This window comes from Heteronotia binoei, chromosome 8 (genome assembly GCF_032191835.1).
Source record: "Heteronotia binoei isolate CCM8104 ecotype False Entrance Well chromosome 8, APGP_CSIRO_Hbin_v1, whole genome shotgun sequence".
Classification (NCBI taxonomy): Eukaryota; Metazoa; Chordata; class Lepidosauria; order Squamata; family Gekkonidae; genus Heteronotia; species Heteronotia binoei.
In genome coordinates, this window is record NC_083230.1 from 15,307,608 (window position 1) to 15,326,268 (window position 18,661).

Consider the following 18,661-nt stretch of genomic DNA (forward strand, 5'->3'; position numbering starts at 1 on the left):
CCTAGAAGCTCAGATAAAATACATACCACAAGTTAGGAAAGGCACAAACAGGTATAAGAAAAGGCCTGCATGGTTAACAAACAAAGTGATGGAATCTGTAAAAGGTAAGAAGGACTCCTTTAAGCGATGGAAAGCTAGTCCAAGTGAGATTTATAAAAGGGAACACAGGCTGCGGCAAATCAAATGCAAGACTGTGATCAGGCAGGCAAAAAGGGACTATGAGGAGCATATTGCAAAAAACATAAAGACCAACAATAAAAATTTCTTCAAATATACTAGAAGCAGGAAACCAGCCAGGGAGGCAGTGGGGCCCTTGGATGAGGTCAAAGGATTACTGAAGGAGGATAGGGAAATGGCTGAGAAGCTGAATGCATTTTTTGCCTTCGTCTTAACTGAAGAAGATGAGAAGTGTTTGCCTGCTCCAGAACCACTAATTTTGGAAGGGGTATTGAAAGACCTGAGTCAGATTGATGTGACAAGAGAGGAGGTCCTACAACTGATAGACAAATTAAAAACTAATAAGTCACCAGGTCCGGATGGCATACATCCAAGAGTTCTGAAAGAACTCAAAGTTGAACTTGTGGATCTCCTGACAAAAATATGTAATCTTCCATTGAAATTTGCCTCCATTCCTGAGGAATGGAAGGTAGCAAAAGTCACCCACATCTTTAAAAAGGGTTCCAGAGGAGATCTGGGAAATTATAGGCCAGTCAGTCTGACTTCAATACCGGGAAAGTTGGTAGAAAGCATTATCAAGGACAGAATGAGTAGGCACATTGATGAACACAAGTTATTGAGGAATATTCGGCATGGGTTCTGTAAGGGAAGATCTTGCCTCACTAACCTGTTAGAGTTCTTTGAGGGGGTGAACAAACATGTGGAGAAAGGGGACCCAAAAGATGTTGTTTATCTTGACTTCAAGAAAGCTTTTGACAAAGTTCCTCATCAAAGGCTCCTTAGTAAGCTCGAGAGTCATGGAGTAAAAGGACAGGTCCTCTTGTGGATCAAAAACTGGCTAATGAATAGGAAGTAGAGAGTGAGTATAAATGGGCAGTCTTCGCAGTGGAGGACAGTAAGCAGTGGGGTGCCACAGGGCTCAGTACTGGGTCTCATGCTCTTTAACTTGTTCATTAATGATTTGGAGTTGGGAGTAAGCAGTGAAGTGGCTAAGTTTGCAGATGACACTAAATTGTTCAGGGTGGTGAAAACCAGAGAGGATTGTGAGCCACTCCAAAGGGATCTGTTGAGGCTGGTTGAGTGGGCGTCAATGTGGCAGATGAGGTTCAATGTGGCCAAGTGCAAAGTAATGCACATTGGGGCTAAGAATCCCAGCTACAAATACAAATTCATGGGTTGTGAACTGGCAGAGACTGACCAAGAGAGAGATCTTGGGGTCATGGTAGATAACTCACTGAAAATGTCAGGACAGTGTGCGATTGTAATAAAAAAGGCCAACACCATACTTGGAATTATTAGGAAGCGAACTGAAAACAAATCAGCTAGTATCATAATGCCCCTGTATAAATCGATGGTGCGGTCTCATTTGGAATACTGTGTACAATTCTGGTCACCGCATCTCAAAAAGGACATTATAGCATTGGAAAAAGTGCAGAAAAGGGCAACTAGAATGATTAAAGGTTTGGAACACTTTCCCTATGAAGAAAGGTTACGCTTGGGCCTGTTTAGCTTGGAGAAACGATGACTGCGGGGTGACATGATGGAGGTTTACAAGATTATGCATGGGATGGAGAAAGTAGAGAAAGAAGTCCTTTTTTCCCTTTCTCACAATACAAGAACTCATGGGCATTCAGTGAAATTGCTGAGCAGTCAGGTTAAAACAGATAAAAGGAAGTACTTCTTCACCCAAAGGGTGCTTAACATGTGGAATTCACTGCCACAGGAGGTGGTGGCGGCTACAAGCATAGCCTGCTTCAAGAGGGGATTGGATAAAAATATGGAGCAAAGGTCCATCAGTGGCTATTAGCCACAGTGTGTAGACAGACAGACAGACAGACAGACAGGCAGACAGACAGACAGACAGACGGATAGATGGATGGATGGATGGATGGATAGATGATAGATAGATAGATAGATAGATAGATAGATAGATAGATAGATAGATAGATAGATAGATAGATAGATAGATAGATAGATAGATATTGGCCACTGTGTTACACAGAGTGTTGGACTGGAAGGGCCATTGGCCTGATCCAACATGGCTTCTCTTATGTTTTTGTGTTCTTATGTTATGGCTGCCTACATGGGGCTCCTCTTTTCCTGAGGAGTCCTCACTATCACTGAGTCCCAGCTGACTCACAACATATATTCTTGATAACTCTGAAATCTGTGCAGAAGCTTCTGTTGGTCCAAGATGTAGCAGACAGAGAAGATCTGTTCCTGGAGAGACTGTGATATTTTGAAGATCTGCATAGTTTACCTACAGGCATAATTCAAATATTTGATTTGTTTACTTTTTTAATTTTCAAAACCATGAAACCAGTGGCCTCGTATATACTGCCCATGATCTAAGATGATTGAAGAACTGTGTACTCCGCTACTGGCACTTTAAAGTTTTCTCTGTAATAGCCCCGAGTATGTCCTTTATACAACAACGGATGCAATAGGAGACAGCGTTCTGTATTTCAAAAGGGCATGAAGTCCTACACATAAAAAATAGGGGGAAGAATTCCTTTATTGCAGATGGAAATGACATGGGGAGATCCATATATTGTGCCCTGAGATTGCTGAAGAAATGGCAGGGTTGAAATGGGTAGATAAGTGCATAAATAAAATGATGATGAAAGCTTTTCAGGAGAAATTCATGTAGGTCAATTTCACTGACAAATACAATTATTTTACATAATCTGTCGGTTTTAGGCCTGCCAATCTTTAACGCAGATCTGCATTGCTAGCTTTCTAAATGTGGGCTTCGACATTATATTTACCTCAATGTTTTGCTAAGTCTTGCTCCAATTGCAAAAAGAATTGCAAATATCAGGATGTAATTATGGGTACAGTTTAGTCAGGCACATATTGAAATTGGTTCATTAGCATCCTTTAATATAGATGAGCTACATAAATCTGCTGTTAAATATAAATTGCCCTCTGAAATTGTGCAAAGGACTTAATTTTAATTTTTCAAAATTCAAACAACTAATTGGAAGAGAGATTTCTAAAAATAAACACATGGTGCATTTGAGGGAAAAAAACATGTCGGACGTTGTATAAATTTGATAAGGATAGCTCATTTTAAAAAATTCAATTGTGATTAAGATGAGAAATATCATCGTTTCTTGAGCTAGAAGTAATGAGCTTATTATACAACCTTGTCCCTTATTAGGATGAAGTCCTTCCAAAATTCTTTTTAAGGACTGGTAATTGTGTCTCTTTGTCTACTGTGGAGACTCTCTGGTATTTACAAAATTAATTGAAGGTTGGTGGTCACAAACATTTTGTCTACTGCTGGATTCGTTAGACTTTGTATTTCAAGAAGTGTTCCAACTGCAGAATCTTTTTTTTTTAAAAAAAATCAATCATTGCTAATGATACTATTCTGGGATCTGTACTGTGAAACTGCCCTTGCATTGATGGCTGCATGGGTAATTCTGGAGCTATGGCAACGGATGAAATATCAGTTGATTATCAATTGACTTTCCCAGTGAGTAATAATGGATTGTGAATGCTGGCAAAGTTTAGGTTGTTTTTAGATTAATAAAGAATTGTTCTGGAAGTGTTTTTGGAGTCGAAGAGAACATAAGAATCTTTTATTATTTATACCTGGGGAGGTGTAAATAATAAAAGATTCAGGATTCCAGAAAAGAATTCAGGATTCCAGCTATGTGACAGAGAAAGTAAGAGAGAGAAGAAGCAGGATCCAAGCGTGAGAATACTCTGGGACATGCAAAGAAGCAGTTTAGAAGGGAACAAGAGGGAAGCACAACTATTCCTAACTGACTGATTACTTGCAACTGCACAAATCCAGCAAATAATATAGTAAACTACAGTTTAGAGTCTCAGATTATGAAGGGCCTTGTTACTTTAAAAATTATCATATTATCAATATTTTGGTAGTACTATGGGGTCTCTTAACATAGCCTCAGCACATCAAAAGGAGCCGCCAACGCGGTTGAAGAACTATACCGCAGAATAACTGTATTTATTGAACTGGTTTTTAATGTTATTAAGTTTATTGTTGATGTTTTATATTGTTAAACTTAAAGGTTTTATTATTATTATTGTATGTTTTTATAAAATGTTGTTAGCCGCCCTGAGCCTGCTGAGGTGGGGAGGGCGGGATAGAAATAAAATTTATTATTATTATTATTATTATTATAAAATCCAGGCATGGTTGCAAGGTATGTTTCATTGTAACCCATCTGCTTAGTTTGCTTAAATAAAAAAAACCCCAAATGTTTTGGAAGATGGACTTCGCCTTTCTACATTCAAGATTTATTACTATCCATACTCCTTCAGTATCACTTGATGTTAAGTAGATTCAAGTCTTAGTTCACCAATCAATTTGTAGTAAGATTTTCTTTCCTTCTGACTTTCGTTTCAAATGGGGGTAGTGATTTATTTATTAAGAAGAAGGACTAATATGGAAAAGTTTTTACTAACAGACCTGCTAGAAACTCCTGATCTGTCTCCTGAATTCTCTCTCTGCTTCTCTGCTGAGTCACTTTCTATGGCTCTTCCCTCACTCCCTATCTTCTTCTGTGTCACTGAGTTATTTCCTTGTCTACTTTCCTCACCTACACAGTCCCACATATATTGATACAGCTTTAAAGTTACCCCAGAAGGCACTTGTATCACCTTTGCTATTAAGCTAGTAGTGCGTTTCAGAATTCAAAAGTATAAAAGAAGAATGATTTTTACATTATTTCAGTAACAAAGAACGTAAACGTCTTGATATTATTGCAACAATTACAGTAAGGCCAATGCCAGCAACATGAGCAACCCATTTCAGAAAGCTGATTAATGCTGCCTTTATTGTAACCAAGCATGTGTTTCAGCGCATCAGTCAGCTGTGCTGTCACATTTCCTTGTAGAAAGGGACAATTTTCTCTAATTGTGAAGAGATTAGGACAAAAGAGATTCTGATTGAGTCCCTTGTTCCTTGCAATAGAGCCGTGCTGTGTCCCCATTTAATGTGGTGTGACCAGTAGAAATGTACAAATACATTTCTTCTTTCCCACATTTTAAGTCCTGATTCTCTCCTTCTTACCCAAAATACAAAAACAAAACAAAACTCAGAGCATCCATGCTTCAATCCTCTTAAATTTAGAATTAGTATGGTAAGGAATTAGGTTTTCTGAGTCTGGGTGGATACAAATTAAAACAGAGATCAAAGAGAAATAGAAGACGACATTGGATTTAAGAGCATTTTAACATTTCTACCAACATAAAGTAGAGTATGAACATATGAAGCTGCCTTATACTGAATCAGACCTTTGGTCCATCAAAGTCAGTAATGTTTTCTCAGACTGGCAGCGGCTCTCCAGGGTCTCAAGCTGAGGTTTTTCACACCTATTTGCCTGGACCCTTTTAGTTGGAGATGCCAGGGATTGAACCTGGGACCTTCTGCTTCCCAAACAGATGCTCTACCACTGAGCCACTGTCCCTCCCCTACATTTTGTTAGCCTTTAAGATTCCCCTGGACTCCTGCTTTATTTTGCTGCTACTGATGAACATGGCTGACAATCTGGTATTACCATGGTTGGATGCAGTAACATGTTGTTCGTTTCTCTGATTTTGTCACTGTAGTCTAAAATGAATCAACTTTAAAGTCCAATGCACAAACTCTTAGCTGTTACAAGATTTTATTGAGATGGTAAAACAAATTACAGAGATGGAAAGCATGTGGAGGGGTATGGGAAGTAATCCTATTTTGTGAACATCCTTTGAGCAGGGCCAGATCTGGGGGAGGGGGCAGATGGGGCATTTGCCCCAGGTGATGCTGGGGGAGGGGCACCAAATTGGTCACCCCCCTGGGCTGGGCAGGTGGAGGGAGAAAGATTGGCTGCTTTTGTTATCTCTCCGCAAGGCAGGGAGGTGGCAAAGGTAGCCCTGCGGCTTCCCTTCCCATTTAAACACCCCAATGGGGCGTTTAAATGGGGGGAGGCAGATCACCTGCCTTTGCTGTCTCCCCACAAGGTGGGGTGGTGGTGAAGGCAGCCTTGCAGCTTCCCTCCCTATTTAAACACCCCATCGGGGAGGCAGATCACCCGTCTTTGCCATCTCCCTGCAAGATGGGGAGGCAGTGAAGGCATGTCGCATGTCTTCCCCCCCATTTTTTGAGTTGGGGCACCGTTTTTTTTGCCCCCACTCAAAAAAGAATGTGTAGATCCGGCCCTGCCTTTGAAATGCTCAAAGGAGAAACTTAAACAGTGAACACGACAAAAGAGGCTTTATTTTATGTACAGACATGTAGGGCATAAGTAAATATTCACTGGATTCTCCAAAAGTCGATTTCAAAATTAATGAATGCAATGCGAATACAGTAGAAAAAGTATGCAATGTAAATAAAACAAAGTAACCTACTATAACTTGGGCTAGTCTCCGATCCAGTGGCCCTGCTCAGTTAAGGCGCAAGCACACGCCAAGAGCCCTTTGCCTTTTGCCCTTATGGTCACGCCTCTGGCCATGACCAAGTTTATATTTGGAGAGAGAAAGAGCAGAGTGAGAAGCACAGTTTGGTGTTACTCCAGTCAAAGCCCGTTAATATCAAAGGGCATAGACGAGAGTAACTCCTAAAGGAATGCACTGTAAGCCACACAAGCAGTTGCTTGGAGCAGCATAATATGTGTCTGACTGTGATCAGTCTTGGTCAGATAAAGAGCTTGGGCATCAGAGCTGTAGTTAGCCAATGATAGGTACTGGGTGACATATTATAGGAAGTGATGTCAGCACATTCTGGCATTTGGGCAAAATTCTGTGGTTTAACCATAGAGTTTTGCCTAAACGCTAGAGCGTCACCAGCAGTCCCTGGTAACAAGCTGACATCACTTCTGGGCACATAGTGCATCAGGATACTGCTTACATTCCACCTCCATTTCCAGCCATTCCTCCAACCGCTGGCCAGCCAAGCAGGAGTGGGAAGCACATGCTAGCGCTGGGGTCTTGGTGAGCTTGCACTGAACATGCCCAGCACCTGAAATGATTTGTATTAAATATCTTGCTGAAACTTGCTGACGTATGGTACCGTCAGCAGAGAACCATACACCAAACACCTCAGAATAAGGAACTATTCTGAATATGAATGCAAAAATCTGTAAAGTGCGAGTTTGGCATTTTCTCAGGAGAGGAATGAATTAGTTCCAGGTTTGAACGAATGACAAGGTAGGGTCATGAAGAGAAGAACATAAGAACATAAGAGAAGCCATGTTGAATCAGGCCAATGGCCCATCCAGTCCAACACTCTGTGTCACACAGTGGCCAACAAACCACGTGCCGTCAGGAGGTCAACCAGCAGGGCCAGAACTCCAGAAGCCCCGCCCACTGTTCCCCCCCACCAGGCACCAAGAATACAGAGATTATTGTCCCAGACATAAGAACAGAAGAGAAGCCATGTTGGATCAGGCCAATGGCCTGTCCAGTCCAACATTTTGTGTCACACAGTGGCCAAAAAACCCCAGGTGCCATCAGGAGGTCCATCAGTGGGGCCAGGACACTAGAAGCCCTCCCACTGTGCCCCTCCCCCCCCAAGCACCAAGAAGACAGAGCATCTCTGCTGCAGGCATAAGAACATGAGAGAAGCCCTGTTGGATCAGGCCAATGGCCCATCCAGTCCAACACTCTATGTCACACAGTGGCCAAAACCCAGGAGCTATCAGGAGGTCCACTAGTGGGGCCAGAACTCCAGAAGCCCTCTCACTTTTGCCCTCAAGCACCAAGAAGACAGAACGTCACTAAGAATATCCACCTAAGGCCCAGAATACTTTTTTTTGTTAGTGGTTTCACTTATAATCTCTCCTCATGACTTGATTATGCCAGGTTTTTCAGCTCAAATTCTTTTTTGGGCTTTGAAAGATAGGTGTGATGATCACGTTCCCTCTGAAACAAATGCAACATCCCATATTCATGTCTTATAAGGGCAGCAGTTTGCCTTGATTACAGACTACGCCGCACAGCGACCTTTCTGACGATGTGACGTATGTCCTGTTCAGTGAATCTAGGACGCGGTAATCAGGCTTCAGACATAGGCTGCAATTTATTGATCGCATTGTCCCCAAAATGTTTTTTCTTGTTGTATTGCCTCTGCTCTCTGTTCACATGCTGATTTGAAATTGTTATTCCACACTCAGCGTTGCTTTTTCTGAGTTGGCATCGTTTCATTTGTTAGGGCTCAAGTTGGGGAAGTCTAATTGAAAGCCTGGCTCCTTTTCCCCAATTGTCTCCTTTGCACTGTTTTTCTAGACTAATAACCCATTTCAGTTCAGCTGAAGTGTATGGATTTAAGCTGCTGTAGCCCCATTTATTTCAATGACAGCTCATCTATGTATCTTAAGGCAAGTCCTTGTGTGCTGATAAAGCACTTCCAATCCCTGAAAGCAGCTGCCCTGACCCCACACTGTTCCTCTGATAGGTTCTGCTTGTCAGATTGGGGCAATCTGGGCAGCAAAGGCTCACCAGGAAGTGAGTCAGTTTTGTGTAGTGGTTAAAGATTTGAACTAGGATTTTCAAGACCCAAGTTCAAATCCACATGAAGTAACCGTTGACCAATCACTCTCTCTTATTCTAATCTACCTTTCTACAGATAATGAGTGTTTTCTATTTGCATTAAGTACTGCCCACTGACCTGATTTTCTTTGTCTATGAATCTTGTAGTTGTTGGATCACACGTTGATATGACTATTAAAGTCATGTCATGAATTGCGATGGCCTTCCCACTGAAAGAGAAAGAAAGGAGAAAGAGAGAGAAAGCAAGAAAGCAAGCAGGAAGGAAGGAAAGAAGGAAAGAAGGAAGGAAGGAAGGAAGGAAGGAAAGAAAGAAAGAAAGAAAGAAAGAAAGAAAGAAAGAAAGAAAGAAAGAAAGAAAGAAAGAAAGAAAGAAAGAAAGAAAAGTGTTTTATATTTCGCTAAGACCCCAGTTGAGCTATTCGAAGTCCTAAAAGACGATGCTGTTAAAGTGATGCACTCATCATATCAGCAAATTTGGAAAATGCAACAGTGGCCACAGGATTGGAAAAGGTCAGTTTATATTCCAATCCCAAAGAAGGGTAATGCCAAGGAATGTTCAAACTATTATATCATTGCACTCATTTCACATGCTAGCAAGGTCATGCTAAAGATCCTACAAGCTAGGCTTCAGCAGTATGTGGAACTACCAAAAGTTCAAGCAGGGTTCTGGAAGAACTAGAGATCAAATTGCCAACATTTGCTGGATTATGGAGAAAGCACGGGAGAACCAGAAAAACTTCTATTTCTGCTTCATTGAGTACACTAAAGCATTTGCTTGTGTGGATCACAACAAACTGTGGCAAGTCCTTAAAGAGATGGGAGTACCAGACCACCTCACATGTCTCCTGAGAAACCTGTATAAGGGTCAAGAAGCAATTGTCATAACAGGATTTGGAACTACTGATTGGTTTAGAATAGGAAAAGGAGTTTGACAAAGATGGATATTGTCACCCTGCTTATTTAATTTGTATGCAGAGTACATCATGCAGAATGCCAGCTGGATGAATCACAAACTGGAATTAAAGATTACTGGGGAAAACATCAATAACCCCAGATATGCAGATGATACCACTCTAATGGCAGAAAGTGATGAGGACCTAAAGAAACTCTTGTTGAGGGTGAAAGAGGAGAGTGCAAAAGTAGGCTTGAAATTCAACATCAAAAAAACTAAGATCATGGCATCCGGCCCCATCACATCTTGGCAAATAGAGGGGGAAGACATGGAAACAGTGACAGACTTCACATTTCTGGGATCTAAGATCACTGCAGAGGGTGACTGTAGCCATGAAATTAAAAGACGTTTGCTCCTTGGGGGGACAGCTATGGCGAACTTAGGCACTATAATAAAAAAGTAGAGACATCACCCTGCCAACAAAAGTCCGTATGTCAAAGCTATGGTACTCCCAGTTGTAATGTATGGCTGTGAGAGTTGGACCATAAGAAAGTCTGAGTGCAGAAGAATAGATACTTTCGAGTTGTGGTTCTGGAAAAGAATCTTGAGGGTCCCTTGGACTGCAAAAAGATCAAATTAGTTAGTCCTAAGGGAAATCAACCCTGACTGTTCCCTGGAAGGCAGATGCTGAAGCTTAAATACTTTGGCCACCAAATGAGAAGGGAGCATTTACTGGAGAAGATCCTGATGCTGGGAAAGAAAGAAGGCAAAAGAAGAAAAGGACGGGAGAGTGGCTTCGACCCATTTCCAGGTTGAAAGCCATTGCCCGGCTCTTACTCAACCTGCTTACATAATAAATATTTTCACCCCCTACAATATCAAAATTTAAAAGATGACTCCGAAGGGGGGAAAGAAAGGCAAACACAAAGAAGATAAAATGTAGCATTTAATAGACTTTTTTCCTGCTCCAGGCATACCATCCACCTCCTCCACAACGCTGGGGAGGGTTGAGTCAATGGCTGAAGAGACTCCTCTCACTGCAAATTTTTTAATGCAGGCACTAACGAAACAGAGGCAAGAACTGAGAAATGATATAATAGAAATGCTACAACCAGTGACCCAACATCTGGATGAATTAGAAGAGCTTCATAAGCAGGCATGCCAAAAAGCAGAGACAGCTTTTCAGAAAGTAACTGAACCTGAGAAAAAAATACCTGAGACAACTTCAGATACTTGGGCACAGGAACGTATTCTGACTCTGGACTATCAAAGCTGTGAGTTGTGCCTAAAATTCAGACGGTTCACATCAAACGCTGAGTCTGGAACAGAGCTGACTATATTTTTGGCAAACTGGCTAGCAGCTACACTAAATCTGGAAACTGGAATTACACCCCTCCTGCAGCTAGCTTATCGCACTGGCAAGGTATGTGAAGAATCCACTTCATCATCATATACCAGAGATATACTGGTCGAATTCAAGGATCTTCAAACACGACACAAGATTCTCACAGAGGCCAGGGAGAGGGGCGGTTTGGACTATCAGGGGTTAAAGATCCAGGTGTATCCTCATCTCCCTCCTGAGTTCTTAAAGATCAGAAGAGATCTTAAAGGAACGACAGCTAATCTGCGGGACTTAGGAGTAAGATATCATTGGCTCCAAATGGGCAAACTTTGTGTGCAACAAGGTTCAACTTATTATACTGCCACAATGCTCCCTCTGGTGAATTATTGCTGGTTTAAATTCCTCCCCCCCTGCATCGAGAGTAAACAAGAGGAAGGAGCGCTCTCCCCCTACTTCAGTTAAAGCAAGTCATGTGTGCACTTCTGAAGATCATGAAGATTTCGAGGAGAGTGTTGACTCCTTTTTTTAAAAAATGAGGTTTTGGGTACATTTATAATGTAAGCATAACTCTCTGATACCAGAAATTGGTGGGACTGTTGTAAGTGTCTGGGTATGTTCCCCCAAGGTAAAATCAGCCCGTGGAAAGTGGAGTCTTGTTCTCCTCCAGTCTTTAATTTTTAAGGTCTCCAAGGGCTTAGCTATATTATATTATTTGCAGAATAACTTAGCTCTAATTTGATTTGAAATATATAATGTAAAGCTAATATAATGAGCTAAGACTAACTAGTGAATTTTATAAATCCTATTATTTAATCTTTGAGAGAAGAATGAAGGAAGAAGATGAAGATGAAGAAAACATGAAGATACAATGTTTAAGTGATACTAAGTTTGTATAGTGTAAAAGGTTTTGTTGGAGTTGTTAATTTTTAAATTCTTCCTTTAATAAAGAAAGATAATGCAAAAAAAGAAGAAGAAGAAGGGGATGGCAAAAGATGAAATGGCTGGACAGTGTTACTGGTGTAACTAACATGCATTTGAGCAGACTTTGGAGAATGGTAGAAGTCAGGAGAGCCTGGCATGTCTTGGTCCATGGGGTCACAAAGAGTCGGATTGAACTGTGACTGAACAACAAGACTCCAAAAGATTATCACCAGAGAATGTCATGTTAGTATAATGAATAACACAATACAATGGAATGCACAAATAGAGCATCCCTAATATCTTATCCATAACTGTGCTTTCACTGGGGCACATCTTAAAGAAGGAAGTTAATGAACTGTGGACTTCCAATCAATTTGTCTGATCGTTCTGGAGTCTCAGTGTAAACACCTGAATCTTAAATTTAGGGGTCTACTGGAGGACTTGGAAAGTAATATGAATTTTATCTGCTTTACTTCAAACTGGCTTGCCACAATCTTCCCTTCATACTCTGCTGCTGCACCTCTGATCATCCGAGCTTTCAGACTGGGTGCAAAGCCTAATATTAATAGGGAGGGTCCTAGAGATCTGCTTGTACAATTTGCAGATTGGAGAACCTGCAGTCACGTTTTAGTTGGGGCAAGAAGGAAAGGCTATATTTTATTTAATGAAATGCACATTTTAGTTTTCCCAGACATCCCTCAAGACAACAACAACAACAACAACAAATTTTATTTGTATCCCGCCCTCCCCGCTGGAGCAGGCTCAGGGCGGCTAACAACATAGTTCAGGGTTGAATTATACAAATGGATAAAATTACATTAAACATTATAAGCATTTAATTAAAATCTGGTTAAGTTTTAAAATTAAATTAATTAATTTTTAAAAGTGCTAATGCTATGTTTACTTTTTCTGATGGCGGTTTCCTTCGCAATTTCCATTTTCATCAGCGAAAGCCAGTCTGAAGAGGAAGGTCTTGCAGGCCCTGCGGAACTGTTCTAGGTCCCGCAGGGCCCGCATTTCCTCTGGAAGTTGGTTCCATAGGCTCGGGGCTATAGAGGAGAAGGCCCGGTTACGGGTGCTTTGCAGCTTCACCTCTCTCGGTCCGGGGATAGTCAGCAAGTTTTTCCCGGCTGACCTCAGTGCTCTCTGGGGTTCATATGAGGAGAGACGGTCCCTAAGGTAGACAGGTCCTCGACCATATAGGGCTTTAAAGGTAATGACCAGCACTTTGTAACGAACCCGGTATGTAACTGGCAGCCAGTGCAGTTCGCGCAGCCCAGGCTGTATGTGCTCCCATTTAGGGAGTCCCAGCAACAGTCTAGCCGCTGCGTTCTGCACCAGCTGCAGCTTCCGGGTTCGGTACAGAGGCAGCCCCATGTAGAGGGCATTACAGTAATCCAGTCTCGAGGTGACCGTTGCATGAAGCACCATTGCCAGATCTTGGCGCTCTAGGAAGGGAGCCAACTGCTTTGCCCGCCTTAGATGGAAAAAGGCTGACTTGGCAGTGGCTGCAATCTGGGCCTCCATTGATAATGCAGGCTCCAGTAAAACTCCCAGGCTCTTAACCCAGTGCGCCGCTTTCAACGGCGCCCCGTCGAAGACCGGGAGAGGTATTTCCCCTCCCCGAGCGCCCCGACCCAGACAAAGGACTTCTGTCTTCGCTGGATTCAGTTTCAGCCCGCTCTTCCTCAACCAGGTTGCTAAATCCTGCAGGGCCCGGTCTAAATTCTCTGGGACGCAGTCAGGCCGGCCGTCCATTAGCAGATAGAGGCATTATAGATTAGAAAACGCTTGAAGAATGTAACTGCTCAACTTCATGTGGCAAATGTTTGTTATAAATTGCTCCCTAATGGCAAGCTGCAGGTGATTCAACAAGGAAAAAGCATCATTGCATTGGATGAGGATTCTGGTTATGATCTTCTTTAAGCTCTGCATATTTACCATGAGTCTGACAGGAATAGAGGTTCGGTCAAACGAAGCTTGCTATCACCTTCTACTCCTGAACACTCCTCAAAAGTTTCCCTTTGATCTTCTGAATTGCCAACGGAAGCGAAAGCTTCCTCTCAGCAAGCTAATCCTTGAATGCTTTGGAAAATGGTTACATATAAAATGGTTATATAGAAAACGGTTACACAGAGAGTTGCTTGTAGCAATCTTTGTCTGGTTATAGTTACTGTTTTGTTTCTGCTTTTAATGTGGGGGAGGGGATTTGGGTTTTCTTTGTCCCATTAAAAAGTACTGGAAGGAGCGGGCGGAGCTACCACGAAAGATGGCAGGCATAACCATAATAATAATAATAAATTTTATTTATACCAGATAGTTCTTCCGACGCATTTCCTTAAAAATAAAACCTGGTGCTCTCATAAATATCTCCTTATCATTGCTACACATGAGGAAATCGGGGGAAACAAAGTAGAAGAGGGGGACAACAAAAACTCACCTGGTAAGCTCTTTTTTTAACCCCAAACAGCAACAAAGTAAAAATTGCGGTAAATCTCCCCCTAAAAACAAAATGGTGGGTGCTACTGAAATGGTGCATGCAGAGATTAAAATGGAGGCATCTTCTGCTCAAACGCTCCAAGACTTTGCAAAATTTACTAATGACTTCCTTTGAGAAATTAAAAGCAGAATTATTAGACACTATGTCGGAGAAAGTAGCACAAATACTGCAACCAGCCTCTATACAATTAAAGGAACTGGCTGACACCTTAAGTAAAACGACTCAAGTTGCAGACTCTGCAATGAATCTGGGACTAAAATTGAAAAAAAGAGTGTATACACACTCAAGAGGATGTAGAACAGTTGAAAGACAGACTATTAATAGCTGAGACAACCATGAAACAAAATCATTTAAAATTTCGTGGGATGGCTGAAAATATGGAAGGGACAGAGGATCTTAGCACTTTTAGAGGAAGAGAAACAAACCCTTTACCAAAAGCAATGGCAGGCTGACCTGCAGGTAAAACTAACAGAAACTGAATGGGATCGTATGTTCATCTAATTATGTCAAACATTTTTTCAGTCCACTTACAATCAGTAAAATTACTAACTAGGTGGTATCTATCACCATCTATATCAAACAGAATAAATCCCACACACTCTTCATTGTGTTTTAAAATCTGTGGTCAATTTGCAAATTATTTACACTGCTGGGGGACATGCCCTAGATTGCAAATTTATTGGACTGTCGTAATTAGAAAAATAAAAGAAATATTATCAATAAACATTCCCTTCATTTCAAAGGCAATTTTGCTGGAACTCTGGGAAGTCAGACTGTCTAAGAAAATATATTGGTTTAATTTTAATTCATATTGCTCAATGGTTAATAGCATCAAAATGACCGAGGGCATCAGTGATAGCACTGTAACGTTCCAAAACAGTTTCTGTGGCTTTTGAGTGTGCATTCCCAACTAGTGTCTGACAAATATTTAGGCACTTTAGACTGAGGTAGCAAAAATGATTTTAGAACTGCCCATCTCTTTGTAAGGATGAAAAGAAGGTATACATTTCATTGATAATGCCAAAACAGTTCACTCCATCAAGGCAGCATTCCACAGCTGAACGGCCCTCCAAATCTAAAGAGCGACCTGCGCATGGAATAAATCTTGCAAATTGTTTTTTTTTCTATGATTTTTTGCTACATGCCATTGTACTTACCATGTTGGCAGTGTTGTCCTAAGACTGACTGGCATTTTCTAAAGTCAGTTTCAAGCTCAGTAGTGAAATAGTTGAATACTAAATCAGCCATGCTTTCTCCTGAGTGGTCTTCAGGTGATACATCTTCAAGCAGACCATCTTCAGGTGATACATCTTCAGGCAAACCATCTTCAGGTGATACATATCTGATAATTAAAGTCAATTGTCAGGAGTGGAATCTACTGAAAAGCTGAAATATCCAGCCTTTCTGACTTCAGCCAGAATTGGATCCTTAACTTCTTTTGCCATGAGTTGAATCATTTCCTCACATAGGGCGTTTTCGCACTCACCTTCAGCCGGCGCGACCCCCCTCTTCACTGCGCAGGATCTGCGCGGATTTCGCACTAAATGCCGCGGAGCAGCCAGAAGAGCCGGAAACTCCCGTCGCAAAAGCTGCGCAAATGGAAACTGCTTTTTGGCGGTTTATGTTTGAGCGGCTTTTGCGCCGGGAGCTTCCGGCTCTTCCGGCTGCTTCGCGGCATTTAGTGCGAAATCCGCGCAGATCCTGCGCTGTGAAGAGGGGGGTCACGCCGGCTGAAGGTGAGTGCGAAAACGCCCATACAGTTTTTGACAAATAAAAGGGATTGCCTGATCCAGAATGTCCATACCAATAGATATGAGCAAGTAAAACTGGATCAAATTTTGCAACTAGTTCTAAAAGACCAAGATAATTGCCATTATTTGGAGATCCAAAGTGTTCATTGTCTCTTCTGAATGGTAAGCCTTGTTCAACAAGAGTGTATATTACAGCAATAATTCTCTGCATGACATGCCACCAGTACGGCTGTTCTGCTTTTATTTGTTCCTCTAGCTTGGAAGTTAACGTTTGCCCTCACTTCCTTGTTAGGTAGGCCAACATGGTATTTCTAAGCTTCTCTGTGAGTTTTCATGAGTTTGGATAAGATGGGGGTTTTGCCAGTCATCAAACCCTTCAGTAGCTAACGCTGTGGAAGAAGATGCAAGGTTTGGAAAGAGTTTACAATAAATCCAGCCTTTTGAGGGAGAATATACAAGCCACTCTTGGCTACATGTTTCCCCATTTGCTTTTGTTGAATAAAAAAGAGCTTTTGTGCAAAATCTGGACTGCTTTTTGTACACTCACTTGGAATTTGAAAATGGTCCACAATGATGCAAAACTTGAGAGGGACCAATAGGATACTTCCTCATGTGATAATTTTGACCACAAACCAACATCTGTTACAGTAGATCTCTGTTTGGCATTATCTTTATCTGCATCTGGATCACCTTGGACTTGGCCAATCTTACCAGGTGTGAACTGCAAAATCTGACTATTTACATTATTTTCTTGTGGCTGTTTAGCCTCTCTTTGTCCAGTAAGTGATTCTTGAATTAGTTCTCTACTTTCAGTTTGAGCCAGCATCATGGCTGCTTCCTCATAATCAGCTTGCTGTCCCACATTCTGCTTTGCTGTTTCTCTTTCAGGGAGGTTTTTGTCTGGTTGCATGCTAGTAGTTGGCTCAGGCTGGATAGCTTCACTGCTGGCTCTTGTTGCTTCAATGAGTGGTTGACACATGAAAGCAGTGATCGGTCTTAACTTCATTACCATAGCATTTCCAAGTCTCTGTCTCTTGCGCTTGCTAGCACCACTTTCAAATCTTTTACTCATGCTCAGATTGGAATCTAAAAATAAAAAGTAAAATTAATCTTCAACTGGATAAACACATGAATCAGAGGTCCATCAGTGGCTATCGGCACAAGGTATAGATCAGGGGTCCTCAAACTTTTTAAATAGGGGGCCAGTTCACTGTCCCTCAGACTGTTGCCGTTACTGTACAAGGCCGCGGGCCATCAGTTCTCCGTCTTCTGCATCTCTCTCCCTTCCCCACACCACACACCCTGGCCTGGGAACTCACCTCACCTTGGTATCACCTCACACTCTGTCTCTGCCGCCTCAGCCCAGTGCTGGAAGTATGCGTTGCTAACGCGAGTTTAGGTCGAACGCCACTTCCGGTCTGATTTTGCCATAACCCGGCGGGCCGCATAAACGCCCTCAGCGGGCCGCATCTGGCCCGCGGGCTGTAGTTTGAGGGCCCCTGGTATAGATGGTTGCTGCTGAAGGGCTCCACTGTGTCGAAACGGGTGCTCATTCTCAGCCCTAGGGGACTGAGTAGCCAGTTTGTGGCTCGTGAGCCCCGCTTCATCTTCCCACCTCCTCGGTGGGCTTCTGTCACTCTTCAGTAGCTGCCACCACTCACTGACTTCCTTATGCCTTTCTTGAGGGGCAGTGAGAGATTTGGGGTTTGGAGGTGAAACCCCCTAACTTTGGGTTTCTCCTGGAGGGTTGGCACCTGCACATTTTGGGACTTTTTCCCTCCCAGGACCTTTTTTAAGGCACTGGTAGTGGGCAGAGCAGGGGAGACTCCGTGCTCAGAGCACCAGACTGGGGTTTTAAACAAAGAACAAAGATTTTATTGACTATCTACAAGTAACAGGATTTGAAACACAAAAGAGCACTTTAAATCAAACAGAGAAAGGAAAATACCACCAGGCACAAATAAAATAAGACAAAATGCAGTTCCTCTGTCCTTGAACTGATCTCTATACTTATTTTCCCCCAGGATGAGGTTCAGTTACCAACCTGCAGTCTGGCCTCCTACGTTCTATAGGTAGTTCTGGATCCCTCTGAGGATCCCTTCCCACTGCTGCCTTCCCTGCTCCCCAAGGCCTCTCTCTACTTGTGGGCAATCTGCAGCAAGAGACTCCTGGTCTCTCTGAGGGTTGCAGGATGATCCCCCCCGCCCCGGCTAGCTGGAGCATTTATATCTTCTGACTCCATCCCCTGGCTTTCCTACACTTTTTAGCCATAGAGGCATCTGGGATTTATAAGCCTACATTGGAGTTTTGCTCTACTTCCCAGGGGAGGTGGCCATTTTAACTAAACTAAACAACCTAAACTAAAGCAAACACAAGATGAAGTCTATTCTGACACATCCAGCAAGCCAACCCTATAGCACAACATCATTTTCCAATCTAAACATTTTCAAAAGTTTATAAACTCCCCAAATTGCCAAAAGGATTCAAAATAATTTTCTCCAAGACACATGCAATTAGGAGGCTTGAAAATGCTGCAAACAACATAAGTTCATAATTAACTATAATCTCTCATCTAA